The following is a 23,994-nucleotide window of genomic DNA, read 5'->3' on the forward strand; positions in this document are numbered from 1 at the left end:
AAATATGGCAACTTTTATCCTTTCAAGTTAACCAAATCTAACAAAATATTATCATGGTGCCAAAATTGAGACAGTTACTTTATATACAATAGAGTAGAATTTGGTCTTTTTTGAGCCAAAACAGCCCTTGATAAATTCTTGAAAGAAAAAACATTTGATAACAAATGATTTTGGCTCAAACTTGATAGCTATTGATTTTATGTATCACAGAAATTTTTATTAACATACAACAATTTTATGTTTTACCCATGACTTAAAGTAAATTTGATAAAGTTTAAGCAAGCTATTCTAACATATCCCAGGAAGATGAAAGTTATTATTACTGAAATTAAATCACTTAAGTGATTAAACCTAGTTATGGCCATTGAATAAAATTAGCATAAATAAGACAGAAGCTATCTGTAAAGTCACAATGTCTTTAGGTATGAGTACTTCACCTTGGGAAATTAACCATTTCTATGTGAGCCTTTATCTTTAGAATAGTTAAAACCTTGATGAAAAGAGGAACCTAATTTACTTTACTGAGAGAGTCTTAAAGCCAGTTTTATAACCCTTAAATCATAACAAATTAGCATCAGTGGCCTGTTAATGAGTGAGGCATTATCATAAGACTCAGTTTATCTATTTAACATTTTGTCTAGTGAGAGACTTTATCTAACAGATGTGACTTTAGGTGTTCATAAGATATGAACTAAGGAGAACCACAGTTACATGCTGTATTTCTTTTTCCTTGTCAGAGACAATTGGCCATTTTTGTCTGTAGTCAGAGTCTGAGGGACACATGGCTTAAACTTGCATGGGGTTTGAGATAAAGGGGGTTCCATCTGTTTTTTTTTTTTTTTTTTTTTCAGAGTCCAGCTTTCCATGAATTTAAGTAGCATATGTTGGAAAGTAAGGACAAAATGAAATTACAGAGCAGAGAAATAAGCATCCTGACATTTCTTTCCTATTTCGAAGTTGTTTGTTTTTACATAGCAAATTTACTCATTTGCAAAACACAAGGTGATAGACTCTTGTCTATGTTTAACCTGGTTAAACTTCCAATTACATCTATACTTATGACTTTGTGATCCACCTAACATAGGTATCATCTGTGTCTAATGTAAGATGAATTTAAATTAAGATTATGTCCCTATATAAAACTTTTAGAGTATAATTAAGAGTCTATAAACAGTTGAAGAATCTCTAACTTTAGGCATGGCATTTAGGTTTAGCCTGAAAATTCTTTCCTACATACACACATCTTTATCCTATACTTTAACATTCTCAGTACCACTCAAAAAGCATTTTTAACGAACATTCTATGTCCCAACATTGAAAAATTCTTTCCCAGTTCCTCTAATCAATTTATTTCATCCTATAATTAATTATCTTTTCTTTCTTTTTTTTAAATTCCCCAGAGGGTGTGCACTGTTCCTGGAAGTACTGCAATACCAGGTCAATGCGTGGAGTGGACGGAACAAGCTCCTATTTCAACTCCAAGCTCCAAAACTCCATTTAATATATTGTCCTGCGATAGAGGATGTATCAGATATTAAACTGAAAAGAACAGATATTACACTTGATCTTATCCAAAAGGCCGAGAAGCAATTATCTTTCTTTTTTATTTTATTTTATGTATTTATTTATTTATTTATTTGAGAGCGACAGACACAGAGAGAAAGACAGAGAGAGAGAGAATGGGCGCGCCAGGGCTTCCAGCCTCTGCAAACTCCAGACACGTGTGCCCCCTTGTGCATCTGACTAACGTGGGACCTGGGGAACCGAGCCTCAAACTGGGGTCCTTAGGCTTCACAGGCAAGTGCTTAACTGCTAAACCATCTCTCCAGCCCGTGATTATCTTTCTTATAAGGCTGTTAAAAATTATACCAAATTGATTAATCCTATTACTAAAAAGAAAGCAGTCTTAATACAATTTTATATCATTAATACCAATAACACACATGGAAATGATTTTATTATGAGTAGCTAAGGCAGATTGTGTTGTTACCTTGAGGCAGGCTGGCTCTGAAGTCAGGTCAGTTGCCTCCTCCTTTTAAGTAACAGGACATTGCAATCTTTTTTAAAATATGTGACAAATTATAAGTTACCTCTTTAGAGGAAGTTTTGTTGTTTTTAATTATCCTCTATGTAAGTTGAACTTGATCTAGAATATATATCTGGCAAATTCACTCTTGTAAAAGACATTTAACTTTTCCTTTTTAATTTCTATGCTTAGGTCTTTGATTTCCTTGAATGGTTTTCTAGAAGAGAAAGGAATGTCACCTGTGTCCATTTCATCTCTTCAGTTACAGTCACAAACATGACATGACTAGCAAGCACAATGAGCACACATAAACACACACACACACACACACACACACACAGAGAGAGAGAGAGAACAAATCATCCTGATAAAATCAAAAAGAACTTGAAGTAATCTCAATTCCTTGTGTTTTTAAAATATCTTTTACTATGGCAATTAGCTCCTTTTTACTCTTTGTTAAATCTTTTTTTTTTTTTCTTAACCCATGTTCCTTATGCCTTGAGAGAAGTTTTAAGCCTTTCAACAATTTATGCTTATTTAGGGTCAGTCCCATGATAGAAAAGGAAAGAGGAGAAACGGCAAGACCAGAGGGTAACGTTCCCAGTTGGAGAACTGGCATGGGGGGTTCCCTGATGGGCCTGACCACAATTTTAAGAACTGGCAGCCACTCTAAGAGCATTTACTGGCTGTTGTGTACCCAGTTTTGTTGATAGAAAAGACGATATATAGGAGGTCTTTGCCAATGCCCAAACGGGCTGTCGCGATTCGCACAGGGAACTAGGGGCCTTCAGCCAATGCCAGAGGGTAGCCCTGGCCAAGAGGCTTCAGTTGCTCTGTCGCTATGTTGCAATTCCACGCGATGGCGCCAACCGAAAGTAAAAGGAGGAAAAGAAGTGCAAAAAGGAAGTCCGATAGTTCTTGTGCCTTGAAAAAAATGACTCAGTAGTCTTTACTTTAATTGCCTAAAATTAGTCACTTACCTCAAATGGATCAGTTTTGCAGGCAGGCTTTTCTGCGTCGATCATGGTGTAGGTCTTTATTACAGGTATATTGCCTGTAGTGACCTCTATGCAGACCTTCATTCACCCCTCTGGTGGGGTGGCAGTCTAATGGTTGGGATGGCCGTCCACTCGAGCAATGCCCAGGTCACACTTTGTACCTTGGGCCCCATGTTGGGCGCCACTTGCCCCGGCCAACAGAGGGTTGAACAAGGACTCAAGGAGAAGCTAACCTGGGTGAAAGACAAACAGACATAAGAAGGAGACCATGCTAGACATTTGTCATGGCCTCAAGAGTTTATTCTTACATGTAGGTTTATATAGGGTTGTAGGGGGAAGGGTACATGGTCAGGGTAAGGAGTTGTAGGGGGAAGGAGATGTGGTCAGGGCAAGGAGTTGTAGGGGGAAGGGGACATAGTTAGGCCAAAGATCACAGAGTTACTGGTTAAACCACAATGCCTTTGTTTCTTCATTAGCTACCAGCAGGATGGGCAAATGTTTGGCCAGGTGTATGATCCCATTGTTTCTGGTAGTTCAATATTACGTGAGGAAGTAGAAACTTAACTTGCTATATGGCAGTCTTTGTTTCTGGTAGTTAAGTTAGGTGAGGAAGTAGAAACTTTAACTTGCTATATGGCAGTCTCTGTTAACATGGCCAAGGTTTGGTTCATGGCTCCCAACACCAAGGAGGGGATATCTGGACATTTAGATAAAGCTTAGGCTTTGCCCATAACCCTGTGGCCTTTGGCCTGTTGCCTAGGAAACTCCTTACATGGTATCAGTCAGCACCTTTGCATCCCCTCCCCCTGCCATTGCTTACATGCTGGCATCAGCAAGCAACCTTGTACACCCAATCCCCTTAGGACTCTCAACTGCTTATAAACCCATTTCTTTGACAATAAACCGAGAGCTGTTCACCAAAACTGACTCCCAGAAGTGATTCTGTCTGTCATAATGTGTGCACAACCTTGTTCTCCACGGTTGTCTGGGAAGCCTTCAAGGGTCCTATAGCAGGGCGGTGGAGGACAAAGGAACCTACAGCTGTGGCCTGAACAGGGACCCTACCAGAAGGGACAGAATAGATGAGTTCTGTCCCAGAGGGACTGGGAGATGTTGGCCCATGTGTGCCCTTCCCTCCACATCTTTGAGAGCTGGCAGGTTTCTATTTTCCCTTTATTTTTGGTTCGTGCCATTGCGTGGGATCAGACATGACAGAATGGCAACGGACATGTCTTATTGGAGGCCACTCTTTGGTATCCATGCAGCTGTCCTATGCATGGACCCCAACAGCCCAGTGGGTGTTGGCAAAAACCCTCTATTTCTCTTCAACACACACACACACACACACACACACACTCACAAAAAAAAAAAAAGTAACATATCAACCTCTTAAAAGCCTGTAGAGTAGGTCACTGGTGTCTTAAATTTGTGGATAGGCTCATACCCAGATTTTTGAGGAATCCCCCATGTGTTAATCACCCACAGGAATGTTGCCCTGTGATCATGGCATTTCCACTCTTTCTCTATCATGGGTAACATTGCCTCCCACCAAAGGAAATCACAAATTCATGGACTAAGAGCTCTCCTGAAAATTAGGGAAATTGAGCTCTCCCAGTGAGAGGCTATCTCCTTTTGGAAAGAAGTCCTCCAGTTCACCCCCTGGATGATTTCTGGAGATCTATATGACCTAGATACGAGGACCCACTTAGCTTATCTAGCCAGGAGATGGGAGTTTCAGGAAGAACCCCCCTTCCTATTTTCTCCAAATTGTAGCAGCTGTTAGGCAATGAATTAGCCCCCCAAAACCACCTCCACTCAAAAACCAGATGATGGTTCTGATGAGAGGAGTCCTGAGGACCAGCCAGTAGCAGACCTCAGTTCCCTTGAAAAACCAATAGAAGAAATTAATGAAAAAAAAAAAAGACCCCAAATTCTCCTACACCCATTCCCCTTTATCCACCCTTGCCACCATACCCACCTCCCAATCCGGGCTGCCACCCTCCGGGCTGCCCCCCTCCAGACTCATGCAGCACAGGCCAAAAGAATCCTAACATAATGATAAATTTCTCTGTCCTGCACCCCCCTCCATCCACTCCCCCTCTTAAAATCACACAACTTTGTGAGGCCTGAGATAACAATAAAAAGATATTCAACTAGGAAATAGCAGCCTTTCCTGTTAATGTTCAACCAACTCAGGCTCGCCCCCTAGACTGATATCCTTATCAAGCTGGTTACCTTAAAGAACTCAGACAGGCCATTAGGGAGGATGGGGTCCATGTGCCATGGACTAAGTCCCTTCTCCTGAGCCTATGGAGCTTCACTAATACCCCCAGGACTGATGTGATATCTGCGGGTCCTTGCTGCCTAATCCTCTGCTCCTTCAATGGAAAGCCCTGTTTAGAGATGAATGCCTCTAACAAGTAAAAAGAAACCAAAATCAAGAGAACATCCCCTGGGGATTTGATGAATTATTTGGACAGGGAGATTTCTCCACATGCCTTCAACAGACCCAACAGCCTCCAACTTATTCACATCTGCTTCTCGTGGAGCCCATGGAACACTCCTTTGTTTGTAATCCCAAAGGCCTCAGGAGGATGGAGGTTACTACAAGACCTTAAGGCCATCAAAAAAGCCATGCTCATTTGGGAAGCCCCTCAGAGGGTACTGCCCCTTGTGTCAGCCATTTCAGCAACATCCCCCTCCTTGTTATTGATATTAAGGATTGTTTGGGCTGGAGAGATGGCTTAGCCATTAAGCACTTGCCTGTGAAGCCTAAGAACCCTGGTTCGAGGCTCGATTCCCCAGGACCCATGTTAGCCAGATGCACAAGGGGCCACACGTATCTGGAATCTATTTGCAGTGGCTGGAAGCCCTGGCACGCCCATTCTCTGTCTGTCTGTCTGTCTGTCTGTCTGTCTCTCTCTCTCTCTCTCTCTCTCTGTGTGTGTGTGTATGTGTGTGTGTGTGTGTATGTCTCTCTCTCTCTCTCTCTCTCTCTCTCTCTCTCTCTCTCTCTCTCTCTCTCTGTCACTCTCAGATAAATAAATAAAAATGAACAAAAAATTTTTGGAAAAAAAGGATAGTTTCTTTTCTATCACCCTGCACCACTGAGACCAAAAATGCTTTGCATTTTCAATCTTCTCTATCAATTATGCAGGACTTGCCAAATGCTTTGAGTAGATTTTCAGGGTATGGCTAATAGTCCTACTATATGCCAAGAAGCAGTTGCTATGGCATTAAGGCCACATTTAGATCAAAGCCTTAACATCTATAATTACATGGATGACACCCTAGTATGGAAAGACTCCTCCACCTCACCAGCCAAGCTAAGGGATCAATTAATACCTTCCCTCACTGAGGCAGACTTCAAAATTACCCCAAATAAAGTCCAACCTATGCCACCTATAGCTTTCCTGGGGACAGAACTCTCCCTCACCTCTGCCCGGTCTCTTAAACACACACTCTCCTTTCCCCAGAAGCTTACATTGGCCTCATTTCAGAGCTTTCTGGGGAGCCTCGGTTGGCTCTGGCCATGGCTTTCTATCCCCACCAGTGATTTACAACCCTTATTTGATATGTTAAAAGGTGACAAAGACCCGCTCCACCCCATGCCTCCTAAACCCAGAGGCAAAACAGGCATTAACTAAGATTAATAACATATTTCCTGATATGGCACTTGCCCAGTGCTCACCAGACAAGCTCATTCAGCTTATGATATTTAACTCCTCCCCAAATGTCATGGGAGCACTATACCAACCCGAAGGTGTCCTGAAATGACTCCATTGGCAGTGCTTCACATATATTAACAGAGATTGATACCCTCTTGGCCATGAGCAAAACCAGGCTCTCCAAAACTTGGGCAAAGAACCTGACACTATCATAACCCCTTTCTCCCTCATTGACATACAATGGCTATTTAGGAACCACTCCTGTTTTGCTACCAGCTTAATAGGCTTCCCTGGTAAAATTGATAATCACTACCCTAATGAAAAATGGATTCCTGCAATACCCCTTCTAAAATGGTTCCCACCCTGCCTCTTAAAAAAAAAATCCACGGAGGCCCATCCCCCCATTTTTATAGACAAGGAAAAAAGGAGCAGTGATAGTTCTTTACCACACAGGGGATCAACCTCCCACCATTTTTAAAGAACATCCCGACGGATCCCCACAATTTAAGGATCTATATGCCACCTATCTGGCACTCCTTGAGGAAGAAGTCCCCTTTAATCTCTTTTCAGGTAGCATCTATGCTGTTAACCTACTCCCCTGGCTTGCTTGCTCACATATCCGATTAAATGAAAACCCTCTTTCACCCCTGCTGATAAAACTCTCCAACCTCATTTGAAAAAGAAGGACCCCCTTGTTTGTGCAACAGATAAGGTCTCACAGTCCCTTACCTGCCCCCCTCACTGAAGGAAATGTATTAGAAGACCAGAGAGCCTCCTATGGAGACCCAGAAGACATCTTCCTGGCCACCCTTGAAGAAGCAGAAAAAAATTATGGTAACACCCACTTAAACCTTAAGGGATTACAATAACACTTCCCTCTGATTCCCCAAAATCAACTCCAACATATACTAAAAGCATGCCAGTCCTGTGCCTTACTAATAACACCTGCCCGTCAGATGATGGGAACTAACCTCCGAGGTCTCAAGGCCAATGACCTTTGGCAGATTGACATCACTTATGTTCCCCAATTCGGTCATCAGAAATATGTCTTTGTGACAATGGATACTTACTCCCATTATATATGGGCCATGGCACAAACAAGAGAGAACTCAAAAAAAGGCCTTATACATTATATGTTTCTACCTTTGCCATCACGGGTGCCTCACATCAAATAAAAATTGATAATGGCCCAGCTCTTGTCAGCAACTCATTCAAAACATTTTGCATGCAATGGAAGATTACCCATCACACAGGAATCCCCCATAACCTACAAGGCCAAGGTATAGTAGAAAGAACACACCAAAAAAAAAAAAAAAAAAAAGGCCAACTTTAAAAAACAACAGTCCAATACCTATCTGCCCAACCATCAGTTAGCCATGGCTCTGCCTACTTTAAACATTTTCAATATATACAAAAACTCCCAATACCCTCCTATCACCTATCACCCTCTATTGTCATACACCAGAGACTGCCCCTCCCACTATGGTGCAATGGTAAGATCCCTTAGGACCAGACCCCCTTCCTCACCATGGGAAGGGAATTTGCTTGTGTCTTCCCACAGGACCAGCCCAGGCCCATTTGGGTACTGGCTTGAAATGTCCAATTCCACCCCAATGACCAAAAAGAAGGCTTTTCTGATGTTGACAAATCAGAGATGGAAGAAATGGAGAAAGCACCACCTCCACCAGTTGAAAAAGGGAGCCCCCTGGGGGGATGTCCATGATGTCATGGATCTGCATCCAAAGCCATATGGCCACCACAGGCCTCCTTCTCATTCATTTTGTTGGTGGCTTTAACAATCTTACATTCCAATGCAAATGCATCTTGGGCTGCCTCTCTCATCGCTCCCCCCTCCCATGGACTATGGCACTTTGAAGCCCGAGAGACCTAGCAAGGGGTCAATAAAGTCATTGGCACAGGATATTGGCCTACTAAAGACTGCCAAGACACTGTCACCTTCCATAACTATCCTAAGTCTGTGGTTTGGGTAAATAGCATGGCATGTTTTGCCTATCACCAAACCAACAAAGAGAGCCTTAATGACCAGGACTATTATGGACTATGCCAATATAATTACTGTGCCATTGACAGGTTTAGGCATCCAGACAATGTCTTAAAAGCCTGCTGGAAAACTAGAAAATGTACACTCTCCACATGAGACCCCTGGAATGAACACTGGAGAATAGGTGTAATGGGAAATCTCTATGCTAGTATCTACTACCCATCATCTCCCTCTGGTACTCTTCATATTTCTAGACAGTATATTTCTGCTTACCACGAACTTCAAACTAACCACAATATTCTCTCACAGGCAAAACAAGTCACAGAAAAAATACAAGCCACTAGAACATAGACACAGTATATCCAATATGTAGCTGATCTTCTCCCCTTTACAAACTGTCCTAATGCTTCTGATTGCTTCTTTTGTTCATCTCCTACTTATCCCCTACTAACTGCAGTTCCTGTTACTGCAGCCCTAGGATACCCTACATCTGTAACAAGCTATTCCCAACCCTAGTTTACTAATATTTCCCTGTTTGATGCTGGTCACGGTATGGTTCTCTGCCTGTCCAGCTCTAAACTGACCAGAGCTGAATGCCTCCTCAATATTTCCATAACCAGGACTACTTGTGTCAAGGCACCTGCTCTCCTATAGTGTGAAGTGCTAACCACCCCATGCATAAATATTTCCTCTCCCACTCATTGTTTCCCAGTCTTGATTTTTCCACAGGTGTTTCTCTATGAGGAAGAAGAAGCAACCTATCAGCTCTGCCTTCACCAAATAAGAGAGATTGCATCTCACTTCTGGTATGCCTCAGCCTGATGCTGTCCCTAGGTACCTAGAGTGCTGCAGGAGCCACTCTTACCCAGGCCAACCACCTCGTGGGAGACTTCCAAGGCATTCTTGAACAGGCCATGATATCCACCACTGACAACCTCAAATCTCTTCAGAGACAATTGAACTCCCTCGAGGGTGTGGTACTTAAAAACCACAGAGCCTTGGACCTCATTACTGCTGAATATGGGGGGACACGTGTGGTCTTGGGAGAAGAATGTTGCTTTTTTGTTATGAATCAAATGTTGTTGAACAAGATTTTAAAACTCTCAAGAAACTCCACAAGGAGCTGCTTGACCACTACAAGCCTGAGGACCCCATCACCTGGTTCTCTAACCCTTTAGTCACTTGGCTTCTCCCCATCCTTAGCCCCTTCCTTACTATAGGAACCCTATTACTTGTAGTGCTCTGCCTCATCAAGTTTCTCAGACACCAAATAACTAATATTGCTAAGGTTGCTACCAATCATATTCTTGTGTACCATCTACCCTATCTGAGCCTATGATAGACCATAAAAATTTCACTCAATATGATGCCACCTCCCCATTATAAAAACAAAGGGGGAGCTGTCTGACATAGGCAGGGCCCTGAGTTAAAGCAAACCTAAGCTGTCTGACACTAAGGCCCCAGGCTATGGAGAGGGTGCAGCAGCCTAAACTGCTTCATATCATGGTCATGTCTTGGGGACTGGACTGGCAAGGGAGCTCATTTTCCCCATTCTTGGGGGTTGCAGTGAGCCAGGATACATTGCCCAATCTTTGGGGTCTCAGTGAGCCAGGACCTCCAGACAAAATTTCAGACCCTTAGATTAGCAGGAAGTAAGGCCACACTCTCTCCAAGCAGGGGATATCTGGACATTCAGATAAGACTTAGGCTTGCCCATAACAGTATACAGTCATGTTGGTACTGTCATTAGCCTCCTCCCTGTCCTCCTCCCTCCTCAGGGACCCTCCTCATTGGGAAATATGGGTCATGAATTGTGGGGTTAGACATCAGTTATGGGTAAGAGGCAATTTCTCTGTGCATAATACCCCAATGTGTGGCTCTAACATTCTTTCTGCCCCCTCTTCTGCAAATTTCCCTGAACCATGTTGGGTTAATTTTAAGTCTGTTTCAGTGATGAAGTCTTGGGAACCTCTGTGTCTCTGTATATCTGGCTTAGTAGTTGAGTATGCTCTGTGTTTATCTCCTTCACTGTTGTGCTGGTACCAGGATCACCAAGGAAGCAGCACTCTTGCTCATTTCCCTAAATACTTTAAGTTTCAGCTGAAGCCTTTTTGAGGTGTGATGGGCTGGTTCTCTTCTTAGAATCTGTGTCCATCTGAAAAAGAGAAGCAAATACTCCAATGAAGAATGAAGTGCAAAATAAAAGGGATGAACTTGTCTTTTTAGAGAGAATTTAATAGGTGTAGGCCCTCTTGTAGCCCACAATTGGTGGGAAAGCGGGCTATGGGTTGCATTCCACTGAGAAGATCAGTTAGCCAAATCAAGAGCAGTTAGTTAGTGTGCCACTATTGTACTTCTGTGAGCATCACATCAAGTTGTTTGCTGCTGAGTAGCTTAGACCATGAGTTACTTGGACATATGTTGGTCATTTTCCCACAGTCACTCATGTAGCACCTTCTGGCACTAGACAAGCTAACTATCTGGGGACTGACTCTCTTCCAGAATACAGCCTGGTCACTCCATTTTCCATATCAACAGCATGTGGTGTCTTCAGCAGTAGAGTCTTACCACTAACCTTTGGTGTGTCATCATGTACTCTGACAGAAATATTTCTTCGTTGGGGAAACTTGAAGGTCTCTCTGATCAGCTTCTCATTGTGGATGTTAGCTACATGCTAGTACTGGGAGTTACAGGTCAGTGACCAAGAAGAGAAGGAAGAAAAAGATAACTAATATAAAAGAGATAGACAGAAGAAAGAGAAAAGGGAGAAAGAGAGAGAGGGAAAAACAGGAGAAGATTAAGGTCAGTCTTCTGTTTATTTTTGAGGAATCTTGTACAGCTCCCTTGCTCTAACTGCAGAAATTTCCTGTGCTGTCCTCACACAAGGATTAGTCATAGTTACTCTTGCTGACTAACTTTGTACAGAGAAGGACCTACTTGTCCTCTTTCTTTGGCTTTGTTTTATTATAATAATTCTTTTGTGTTGTCATCCATATTTTCAAGGACAATAATCATGAACCAGTTCCTGCTGCTGAAAATTACATACAAGTTTTAATAGTAATGGTGTCAGTGTTCCCAATGACAACGGACATAGAGCTGGCCCTCAAGGTCATGTTTTCAATACTCTGGAAGTCTTACAGCAAATGTACCCCAAACCTTGGGCCTGACCACTAGGTGAACTTCATGGGGACACTGGCTAGATTCTTTAATGGGGCCTCTCAAAATAACTAGGCTGGGACTTATGTTAAAATCCTATCTTCTAAATGTTCTGTCCAGGTTCATCCACTCTAGAATAGAAATAATTAAAATACAGATGATACGCCAGGTATACCAGCCATTACAGACAAAGTCATAAACTGTTATGATAATAAAGAGGAGGGAATGTGGTTGAAAAGAAACTAAAAGTTGAACTGACTGAATTATTGTAAGAATAAATTGCTGAGGAGCTAACACTTATCTTTGTCAGTAGATGGAAAAATCCAGAAGAAGGAACTGTCCAGAAAGGGCCTAAATGGTCAATAAGACTTAGGAAAGACAGTTTAGGCTAAAACAAAGTAAAATGGAGTTCACTATTAGGGTGGCCTGACAACAGAATTGATTGATCAGCAAATTGCCACATCTTGTTTGTTCACTTACCCTTCCCCTTGGCTGTGAAAACTATAAAATGGAAATATAATCTCAGCTCAGTTTCTGAGCTTCATTGGAGGGCTACCTCTGCCTACTTGGCCCTGGGTAACAAACTCCTGTACTTTCACTCATACTGGCATTAGAGTCATCTTTTCAAAGAATTTCTACAACACTGACATTAAAGAAGTGTTACTTGGAGTTGACATTGTTGATTTACTCAGAGAGTCTTTGAAAGTAGGTATATAGTTCTTGTGCATTAGAAAGTAGATGTTATCCAAAGAATATAAGTTAAAGTAAAAAAAAAAAAACAAAAACAAAAACAGGGGCTGGAGAGATAGCTTAGCTGTTAAGGCCTTTGCTAAGAAGCCTAAAGACCCATGTTCTCTCTCCAGATCCCACTTAAGCTAGATGCACAGAGGTGAGGAAAATACAAGGTCACACATGTCCAGTAGGTGGTGCAAGCATCCAGAATTCTATTACAGTGGATGAGGTCCTAGTGTGTCAATTTTCTTTCCCTTTCTCTCTCTCTCTCTCTCTCTCTAAAATTAAAAAAAAAAAAGATAACTATTGGTTATGACACTGACTCTAAAATCCGTATTTTAAGAGATGTCTGCTGTAAAAAGCAACAGTATATGAATAAAAGTTATTAATGGCATAATACTGACCCCACTCTTAGTGATATGATAGAAGGAATAAGGTATGTAAGGAGTTTACATACTTTTAATTATATATTACAATGTCATCCATAAAAACATAAAATTCTCAAACATAACAACAGTACTAACTGTCAGCATTACTTGAAAATTTAGTCTAGTTAAACATATTATGGTCGGGCATGGTGGTGCACACCTTTAATCCCAGCCCTCAGGAGGCAGAGGTAGGAAGGATTGCCATGAGTTCAAGGCCACCCTGAGACTACATAGTGAATTCCAGGTCAGCCTGGGCTAGAGAGAGACCCTATTGAAAAACCAATATATATATATATATATATATATATTTGTCAGAGAACATGACCTGACCGCCCTAAGACAAAAGAAGAACTAACAGCCTTCATATGGCCCCTCACTGCCCTGAGGACAAAAGAGAACTAGCAGCCCTCATGCAGCCCCTCCCCCGAGAACAAACAGCTGCTCTGGGAGACGTCACAAGAGAGATTCCAAGAAGATGCTCCAGAAGATTATGGCCAGGTGGCCCTACTTCCTCCTTCCTTGTACCCCCTCCCCTTTTTTCCCTCCTTATTGCCCTACCTGCTGGTTGATTATAAAAGAGCTAAAAAATCCAACATTAAATGAGACCTTGACAAAACCTCTGCTTGGTCTCCTTCTTCTTTCCTGCCCATTCTTTCAGGTTGCAGCCCTCCTCGACCACCCTGCATAACATTGGCCCCGCAGGTCGGGGGCAAGTGGAGCCCAACGTGGGGCTCGAGGCACGGGTCTCGACCGGATGACTAACCGCGCTGGAGATCTCCTCAGGACGCTGAGAGACATTTTGAAAAGTGCCCCGCCATTTCGTCACTCGCAATTTCGGCTATGGGACACAGTAAGTCAGGGCCCTGTATTTTTCATTCTTGTCCGATTTTCAGAATGGGCCAAAAGCTTAGTAAAGAGGCTCTTTTCCTTAAGGATTTAAAGAGCTCACTCAGGGAAAGAGGAATTAGAGTTAAGAAAAAGGACCTCGTTATTTTTTTTGTTTTCATTGACAAAGTGTGTCCCTGGTTCATTATTTCTGGTCCTGATATTCATCCTGAAAAATGGCAAAAGGTTGGTAAAGACCTAAATCACCGTATTCTAGAGGAGGGACCTGATTCCATTCCCTTCACGATTTTCTCCTACTGGGGACTCATAAGAGACATAGTGGAGAAAGCGCATTCAGATCCAGATAAACAACAACTCCTTTCTCTCGCAGAATACTGCCTCTGCCCTCTCTCGCTTGGCATTTCTTTAGTTTCGCTTTCCTCACCTCCTGAGAAATCCCCTTAACCATCAGTCATTATTGATATGGGTTGTAGCTCCAATAACTCTGGTGCCCCCTGAACAATAGAAAAGTTATATCTGGCCTTACCTGAGCCTATTCCCCCCAAAACTGTTTCTCGATGTACACCCCTCATTAACCCAGTTTTTTCAAAAAACTGTGATCCTGAGCCACTCGATCTGGGTGATGCTGCTTCTCTTGAAGATGAGGCTGCTAAATACCACAATACCGACTGGCCTCCGACTGCATCAGCACCCCCTTTTAGACCCCCTCCTTATCCCTCTCCAATTTGCGCTCCCACCTTGTTATCCTTGGGTTTTTTTCCCTCTGCCCTCGCTGGCGCTAAGGAACATCTCATTAAACAAATAACTGAATTACAGGATGTTCTTAAACTACAAAAGGATTTTGCCCGACTCTCTTCAGATTTAAACTTACTGCAAAATTCAATTAATGAGGCTATATTAAAGCCTCCTAAACAGTCCTCAACCAAAAACGTTAAAAAATCTCTTGCCCCATGCCGTCCCTTGGCTTTCCCAGTGATTACGCGCTCCACTGCCACAACCCAGATTTCCTCCTCGGATGCCCCATTAGAAGATACTCCTCTGGTCTCGGATAATGAGGAAACCTCAGAGGCAGAGGAAGGGCCAGAGGAACTCTTAGTGCCCCCTGTTAGAATTCCTGCCACTGCTCTGGGTGCCCAACCCCTGGAGACTCACTCTCGCCCCCTGCGCTTTAAAAAGATTAAAGAATTCCACTCTGCAGTACAGGCTTATGGCCCAACAGCCCCCTTTACTCTCTCCCTTCTCAAGGATCTCTCTGGGGGAGGTAATTTAACCCCAGGAGAGTGGACCTGAATTGTTCAATCAGTTCTAACCCAAGGACAATTTTTGTCATGGAAGGTGGACTTTATGGATAGATGCCAATCAATTGCTTCAGTTAATCTAAGGGACCCCAACTCACCCACAGCAACTTGGACCCTTGATAAACTAACGGGTCAAGGCAGGTATGCCACTGAGGCTCACCAACGGGGCTTTCCCCCTGGCCTCCTGGTGCAAACCACTACTGCGGCTCTTGCTGCCTGGCGTATGATCCCTACACAGGGCTCAGTTACCTCCCCCTTGTCAAAGATTACTCAAGGTGCCCAACAGGATTATACTGATTTTGTGGGCAGACTCACTGAAGCAGCAGAACGTATTCTTGGCCCGGGAGGCACCGAATCTAAATCCTAAAACAATTAGCTTATGAAAATGGAAACTCAGCTTGCAGGTCAGTCCTGCACAGCAAAGTTAGAACAGCCTCTCTTGAGGACATGATTCAACTTTGCAAACATGTTGATACCTTAACCCACAAAATTTCCCAAGCTGTCAGTCTTGTGATTGGGGCCACTATTCAGCAACCATTTTCCAACAAAGCCTGCTTTAAATGAGGCCAAATTGGGCATTTTTCCAGACATTGCCCCAATAATTCTAACATGACAGCAGTGACCCCCTTGCAGTCCACAGGGCCACAAACACGCCCCCTCCAACCTGCTACTCTTTGCCCTCATTGTAAAAAGGGCAAACACTGTGCCAATACCTGCCGTTCTAAGAAAGATATCTCAGGAAACCCCCTACCTCCTCTCCAGGGAAACAGGCTGAGGGGCCAGCTCCGGGCCCCTCAGCCCATCCGTTTCCTGCCGGCCTCAGGGAACAGCCAGCAGTCCACCCCTCTGTACCCAACTCCCCAATCCTCCCACCCCCCTCAACTCAACCCACCCCCCACCTCTATTGAGCCACAGCAGGAAGCGCAGGATTGGACTTGTGTTCCTCCACTGATACAATATTAACACCAGGGGATGGAGTCCAGGTCCTCCCCACAGGAACCTTTGGACCCAACCCTCCTGATATGTTCTTTTTAATCTTGGGAAGAGCATCCTCCACCCTTAAGGGCCTCACCATTCATCCCTCCATAGTGGACAATGATTATACAGGGGAAATAAAAATCCTGGCCAGTGCCACCCTGGGACCCTTAGTTATATCCAGGGGCCAAAGAGTGGCACAAGCCCTCCCCCTACCCTTACAGACCAATGGCCCTGCCCTTCACGGTCCTCATGGAAACACCAGCCGGCCTCCTCTGATATCTACTGGGTCCAGGCTATCACCCGCGACCGGCCCACCCTTTGCCTCCAACTAGATAAAAAATGGTTTCTAGGCATCATTGATACAGGATCCAATGCCACTGTAATTTCAAAAGATCATTGACCCTTGGCTTGGCCTCTTCAGTCCTCTGTTACCCACTTACAAGGAATTGGTCAATCTCAGAACACTTTACAGAGCTCTAAATTTCTAACATGGGAGGATCAAGAAGGAAACTCAGGGACAGTCAAACCATTTGTGGTTAATGGCTTGCCTATAAATTTGTGGGGGCGTAATAAACTAGACCAAATGAAGGTCATTATTTACAGCTCAAATAAGATAATCACTCATCAAATGCTATCTCAGGGCTTTATACCATGGACAGGACTAGGAAAAAATAATCAAGGCATTACGCAGCCTATTATTCAGCAACAAAGACCTACTCACTCAGGCTTGGGGTATCACCATTTTTCTTAAGGGCCATTGCACCTCCTGCACAGCAGGCAGATAAAATCACTTGGAAGAATGACTCTCCTGTTTGGGTAGATCAATGGCCCCTCTCCTCAGTCAAGTTGGCTGCGGCTACACAGTTAGTGCAGGAACAGTTAGCCGCTGGTCATATCGAGCCATCTACTTCCCCATGGAATACTCCCATTTTTGTTATACAAAAAAAGACAGGAAAATGGAGACTACTCCAAGATCTCAGGGAAATTAATAAAACTATGGTCCCCATGGGGCCTCTATAGCCAGGCTTGCCCTCCCCTGTGGCTATTCCTAAAGGGTACCAAAAAATAGTCATTGATCTCAAGGACTGCTTTTTCTCCATTCCCCTACACCCAGAAGACTGTAAACGCTTTGCCTTCAGCCTTCCTGTTGCTAACTTTGTTGGACCTATGCCTAGATTTCAATGGAGGGTCCTCCCTCAAGGTATGGCTAATAGCCCTACACTCTGTCAAAAATATGTTGCCCAAACCATTGATCCATTTCGCCTCCGTTGGCCTTCTCTCTATATTATTCATTATATGGATGATATTTTACTAGCAGGACCAACTGTTGCCTCCCAACTTCATGCTGTTTCACAACAGTTTATAAAAGCTTTACAACAGAGAGGCCTCCAAATTTCTCCCGATAAAGTTCAGATAAATTCCCCCCATTTCTTTTTAGGCTTTGAATTATTTCCACATAAGATTGTCTCTCAAAAGATACAGCTAAGAAGAGACTCCTTTCATACCTTAAATGACTTCCAGCGACTCCTAGGGGAAATCATCTGGCTACGCCCCTATTTACATCTAACCACCGGTGAATTAAGACCTCTGTTTGATCTCCTTAAAGGAGAAACTGATCCTTCTTCCCCTCGACATTTTACCCCAGAAGCCATTAATGCCTTGGGTTTAGTGGAGCAAGCTATCTCTGCCGAGTTCGTTACCTATTTTTCCCCTGACAAGCCTTTACATTTCATAATCCTCCCTACCCCCTTTTCTCCTTCTGCACTCTTCTGGCAGGGCAACCCCCTTTTATGGGTTCATTTACCCACCACCCCTCCCAAGGTCCTCCCCACCTATACGTCCTTAGTAGCACAACTGATTTGCTTGGGGAGGGAACAATCTCGAAAACTATTTGGGAAGGATCCAGAAGTTATAATAACCCCATACAATACATCCCAAGTATCCTGGGTACTTCAGAATGATGATCAATGGGCAATAAGTTGTGTGTCCTTCCAGGGAAGGATGGATAATCATTACCCACCAGATAAATTAATCCAATTTCTACATAAAACACCTATTATTCTTCCAAATATTACCAAACATCTTCCAATCCCAGGTGTTGATCTGGTCTTTACTGATGGCTCTTCCAATGGCAGGGCCACTTATTCTATTAATGGTAAAGTAACTCCACTGATTACACCATATTCCTCAGCTCAATTAGTCAAGTTACAAGCCATTATTGAAGTCTGTAGGGTATTACCACATTCGCCTTTTAATCTGTACACTGACAGCTCATATCTAGCCTACTCTGTTCCCCTCTTAGAAACAGCCCCCTATATTAAGCCCAAAACCAGCGCAGCCCCCCTGTTTTCCACTCTTCAGTCTCTCATTCATAACCGTATCCACCCCTTTTATATAGGACACATAAGGGCACACACTGGGTTGCCAGGATCCCTGACTCAAGGCAATAGACAGGTGGACCAAGCTACACAACTTATAGGTCTCATGCAGAATCCTGACCTTAAGTCACCGGACCTCCTACAACAAGCACAGGCCTCCCATAATTTACACCATCTCAATTCTCAGACACTTAGGCAAAAATTCCACATCACTAGGGAACAAGCCAGACTAATAGTCCGTCAATGCAAAGGATGTTTAACCTTCTTACCTGAGGCACATTTAGGAGTAAACCCCCACGGGCTTATTCCTGGGGAACTATGGCAAATGGATGTTACCCACGTGCCAACTTTTGGCAAACTAAAGTTTATCCATGTCACCATTGATACATATAGTGGATTTATCTTTGCCTCCCTCCAATCTGGGGAAGCCACAAAAAATGTAATTAATCATGTTCTCACTTGTCTAACAGTCCTCCCTCAACCTAAAACAATAAAGACAGATAATGGAGCCGGGTACACAAGTAACACATTTAAACAATTTTGCTCACAGCTCGGCATCAGACACATCACAGGCATTCCCTATAATCCACAGGGACAAGAAATAGTTGAAAGAGCTCCCCAAACTCTCAAAAATACCATTACCAAACTACAGTTGAGTGGGGGAATACTATACCCACTTACAGGAAACTAAAAAAAATCTGCTTAATCATGCATTATTTGTAATAAACTTCATTACATTAGATCAAGAAGGGAGATCTGCTGCAGACCGTCTATGGCACCCCTACACTATTGATAACTATGCACAAGCCCTTTGGAAGGACCCCTTGACACTCAAATAGCAGGGACCCGACCCTGTGCTTATTTGGGGCAAGGGACACGCATGTGTCTATGATACACAAAGCAGCAACGCCAGGTGGCTACTTGAGAGATTAATAAAGTTATATAACCCACCCAGGGAAAACCCTGAGAAGTTCCTTAATTGTGCTCTGTTACAGGAAAGTCAGAACAATGGAGACCACCAAGATACTGGTCCTACTATTGACAACCTTACATTCACTGACTAATGCCACAAGAACAACATATCAGGTATTTAACTACACGTAGCAAATAATAAATGAGGCCAATGACGTTGTTAACGCCACCTCTCAGGTAAGTCATCAAACCCCCTGGCCCACTCTAGAAGTGGACCTATGTGCCCTCACCTTAGGAGCCAACCCACTGTGGGGCACCCCAAACCATTTCTGGCCACAAAGCAAACCCATAAATACTGGAAGTCAATACCTTCCCCAGTATGGGTATGGCAGCGCAGTTGATAGAACCCTTCTCACCGCGGCCCCAATTTATGTCTGCCCCGGACCTTCCCATAGGCCAAGAACATCAAATTATTGCGGCTATAATAAAGATTATTTTTGTGCTTCCTGGGGATGTGAGACTACTGGAGATGGGTGCTGGCATCCCTCCTCTCCATGGGACTATATTACAGTAAAAAGAAAATACCCAACAAAGGAAAAAGACTTACCCAAGACCTTCCTTGGAAGGCAAGGAGGAATTAGGATACTTTCCCTGAAAAAATGTAACAATTGGTGCAACCCCATACTGATATCCTTCACGGAAAAGGGAAAGGAAGCACAATGGGAAAACCATAGAGGATTTGAGTGGAGCCTTAGGTTATATGTCTCTGGGACAGACCCAAGCCTCACTTTTAAAATTAAACTTCTTAAAAAACCCCCTCAATTCTCTAAAGTTGCTATAGGACCAAATCCCGTTCTTCACCAGCCCCCTCCCAACCAGGCTAAAAACATACACCACCCCCCTCTCTCTCAACACCACAAGCTGTTACTGATGTCACTCTATTTCAACCTACCCTACCGTTAGGATTGCCTTCATCGGCAGACCTTATTCTGACCATGGTTAATGCCTCTATAGAGGCCATACATCAGACCAATGTATCTGAATTTCAGGAATGCTGGGTATGTTATTCACCTCGACCCCCTTTTTATGAAGGGATAGCCTTATATGCAGAATTAACGGTGACCAATGACACCATGGCTTTACAGTGGCAATAGCAAGATGGGGTTGGCCTCACGGTCACCCAGGTATCTGGGTGTGGGGTGTGCCTCCTGGGTCCGTCCATGCTTCCCCCTGTAGAGCTTCAAACAACCTGCAATCTCACTCATGTTGTTAACTCTAGCTTTCTCTATATTGTTGCCCCTGCTGGCACTTACTTCGCATGCTCTACTGTTCTTACTCCTTACGTTGTAACTTCCACCTTCTTAGCTCACAAAGATTATTGTGTCCTTGTACAACTCTTCCCCAAGCTAACAATACATTCCAAAGATGAGTTCCTCCCTTTTTGGGAGGGAGGAACATCTCTGTCACGTGCCAAACGGGAGCCTATCACTGCCATCACTCTTGCTGTTATCCTGGGGTTGGGTGCCGCCAGAGCAGGCACAGGCATGGCTTCATTAGTCACCTCCCAACAACAATATAATCAACTCTCTTTGGCAGTAGAAAAGGACTTGCAGGAATTACAAAAGGGTCTTCAAGACTTAAATAACTCTATGGTATCCTTGTCTGAGGTGGTCCTCCAAATCAGACGTGGGCTAGACCTAGTCTTTCTACAAGAGGGGGGACTCTGTGCTGCACTTAAGGAAGAATGTTGTGTTTATGCGGACAAAACTGGCCTACTTCAAAATAGTATTGACAAGGTCCGTTCCAGTTTGGAGGAACGAAAGTGTAACCGGGAAAAGCAGGAGTCATGGTACCAAAACTGGTTCTCCACTTCTCCTGTTTTCCACATTACTCCCCTCTATTCTTGGTCCCTTCGTAGGACTCCTCCTTCTTCTTTCTTTTGGACCTTGGGCATTTAAATGACTAACTTCTTTTGTCAAAGAACAGGTTGATTCTGCCACTAGAAATTCGGTGTCTGTCCATTACCACAGATTACAGCTACAAGAAGAAGAGGGCCAAACACATCAGACACCCCTCGGCTCTCCTTCAGCCCGACTTGATTTTTCTCCCTTGGCTGACAACAGGTCATGGTTTTGATTCCCTAAATGGCTGCAAGGCTCCCAGTGATGGGATTATTATGGTACCAAGCCCAGGGACACACCACTAAGCTATGGCCGCAGCCAGAGATGAGAATATTGTAGGGCCCATTCCCTGGAGGCCATCCACATAGCCTAAGACAGGCGGATCACCTTCCATGAGCTGTGATTATGGCCAATGACAGGATTATTGTAGATCCAGGGGTGGAGCCAGCCCTCATAGCTTAAGACAGGCGGGTCATCTTCAGTAACTGGTGCTGGGACTGGAAGCATACCATATAGCCTAAGACAGAGTATCTTGCCCATTTCAATTATATAAAGAGGAAGGAAATGTCAGAGACCATGACCTGACCGCCCTAGGACAAAAGAAGAACTAACAGCCTTCATATGGCCCCTCACTGCCCTGAGGACAAAAGAGAACTAGCAGCCCTCATGCAGCCCCTCCCCCGAGAACAAACAGCTCCTCTGGGAGACGTCACAAGAGAGATTCCAAGAAGATGCACCAGAAGATTATGGCCAGGTGGCCCTACTTCCTCCTTCCTTGTACCCCCTTCCCCTTTTTCCCTCCTTATTGCCCTACCTGCTGGTTGATTATAAAAGAGCTAAAAAATCCAACATTAAACGAGACCTTGACAAAACCTCTGCTTGGTTTCCTTCTTCTTTCCCGACCATTCTTTCATGTTGCAGCCCTCCTCGACCACCCTGCGTAACATTGGCCCCGCAGGTCAGGGGCATATATTCACCGTATATATATATTTATATTTATATTTATATTTATATTTATATTTATATTTATATTTATATTTATATTTATATTTATATTTATATTTATATTTATTATATATATAAATTCACATTTATTTAAGAATTTATTATTGAAAAAATAATAATACATCAACCTCAAAGTCACAAGAACTCTGATTTCCATGGTTTAGATTTTATAGATTGGGTTAGGTCTCTGAAACACTTGCAGATTAATTCTAAATATATATATAAAATGGTGCCGGGAGTGGTGGCACATGCCTTTAATCCCAGCACTTGGGAGGCAGAGATAGGAGGATTGCTATGAGTTTGAGGCCACCCTGAGATTCCATAGTGAATTCCTGGTCAGCCTGGACCAGAGTGAGATCCTACCTCAGGAAAAAAAAAATATATACATACATATATATATATATATGATTATGAAGCCTTGGGATTTTGAGGAATCTTCAGGCCTTCCTACATTATTATGCAATGTTCTCAAATGAAATAGTCACTTTGATTCTAACTTCAACAGAGGTGGCCATCAGAAATATGAATAGGCTCAGTAGGATCTTTTGGGATTTATTTGGCTTATTCCATCTAGAAACCTCTTTTGTTCCTGTCTCTTTCTCCAACCCACAGCACAGCTAAGAAAGAGGCACTATATTTCCTCAATAATATGGAATCCTGAACATTAAATCTGCTCTGCATGAATAATACAGGCCTAGGGAGATGGTTTGGTGGAGGAAGGGCCTGGCACATAAGCATGAGTACCTGAGTTTAGATTCCCAGACCCATATAAAGGTAGAGTGTTTAATCCCACTGTGCTTAGAGCAAGATCAAAGGTAAAATTTCTAAGAAGCTTGAAGGCCAGCTAGCATAGAGAATATAGCAGTGTACTATGAGAGAACTTGCCTCAAAGGAGGTGGAAAGCAAAAAGACTAAAGTCTGAGGCCATTCTCTGACAACACACATTTTCTCCCTCCCTCTCTCTCTCTCTCTCTCCCCGTGTGTGTGTGTGTGTGTGTGTGTGTGTGTGTGTGTGTGTGTGTTATGCACAAACTGCAAAGAAGAATGCTTATGCAGGTAGAATAAGTCTACTCCATACCTTCATATATTTTGTGTAAAAATGTATATTGAAGATTAAGCTGAAGAAATGCACTTTTATTACATGAATATAAATTCACCACACTTCACCCAATGTCCACTAATTTAGTATGGGTGTCTGTTTTAAAGAATTAATATGCATGAGTTTCAGAGACCTAACCCAATCTATAAAATCTAAACTATGGAAATCAGAGTTCTTGTGACTTTGAGGTTGATGTATTATTATTTTTTCAATAATAAATTCTTAAATAAATGTGAATATTTGGATAATGTGTAGATGTATCCCATTGTTTTCTCAGTATATGATTGTGTGTGTACATTTGTGTATGTGTGTTTACATATGTACTTACATTCCTGAAAGAATTTTTTATGGACCACTCAATACTAGTTACCTTCTTCTCTATCAAATATCTTCTTTCAAAATTCTGTTTCCTCAGGAAATGGAGCCTACTATATATATTCTATCAAAATATTTTATGAACAGTTAATTTTAAAGATATGATCATGAGAAATTGGATTTTGTGTGACTCTTACTTTATTATGGCAAAATATCCTGTTGAAGAGATATTTTTGCTTTCCAGAGCTTAAC

General features: G+C 43.0%; 1 non-coding gene across 1 annotated transcript; it reads right to left on the reverse strand.

The window, feature by feature from the left end:
- Positions 1–1,400: 1,400 nt before the first annotated feature.
- Positions 1,401–1,591, reverse strand: LOC123464328. Its single transcript, XR_006639549.1, has one exon. It is a non-coding gene; the product is annotated as a U2 spliceosomal RNA (small nuclear RNA).
- Positions 1,592–23,994: the final 22,403 nt, after the last annotated feature.

This window comes from Jaculus jaculus, chromosome 10, assembly GCF_020740685.1.
Source record: "Jaculus jaculus isolate mJacJac1 chromosome 10, mJacJac1.mat.Y.cur, whole genome shotgun sequence".
In the NCBI taxonomy this organism is placed as follows: domain Eukaryota; kingdom Metazoa; phylum Chordata; class Mammalia; order Rodentia; family Dipodidae; genus Jaculus; species Jaculus jaculus.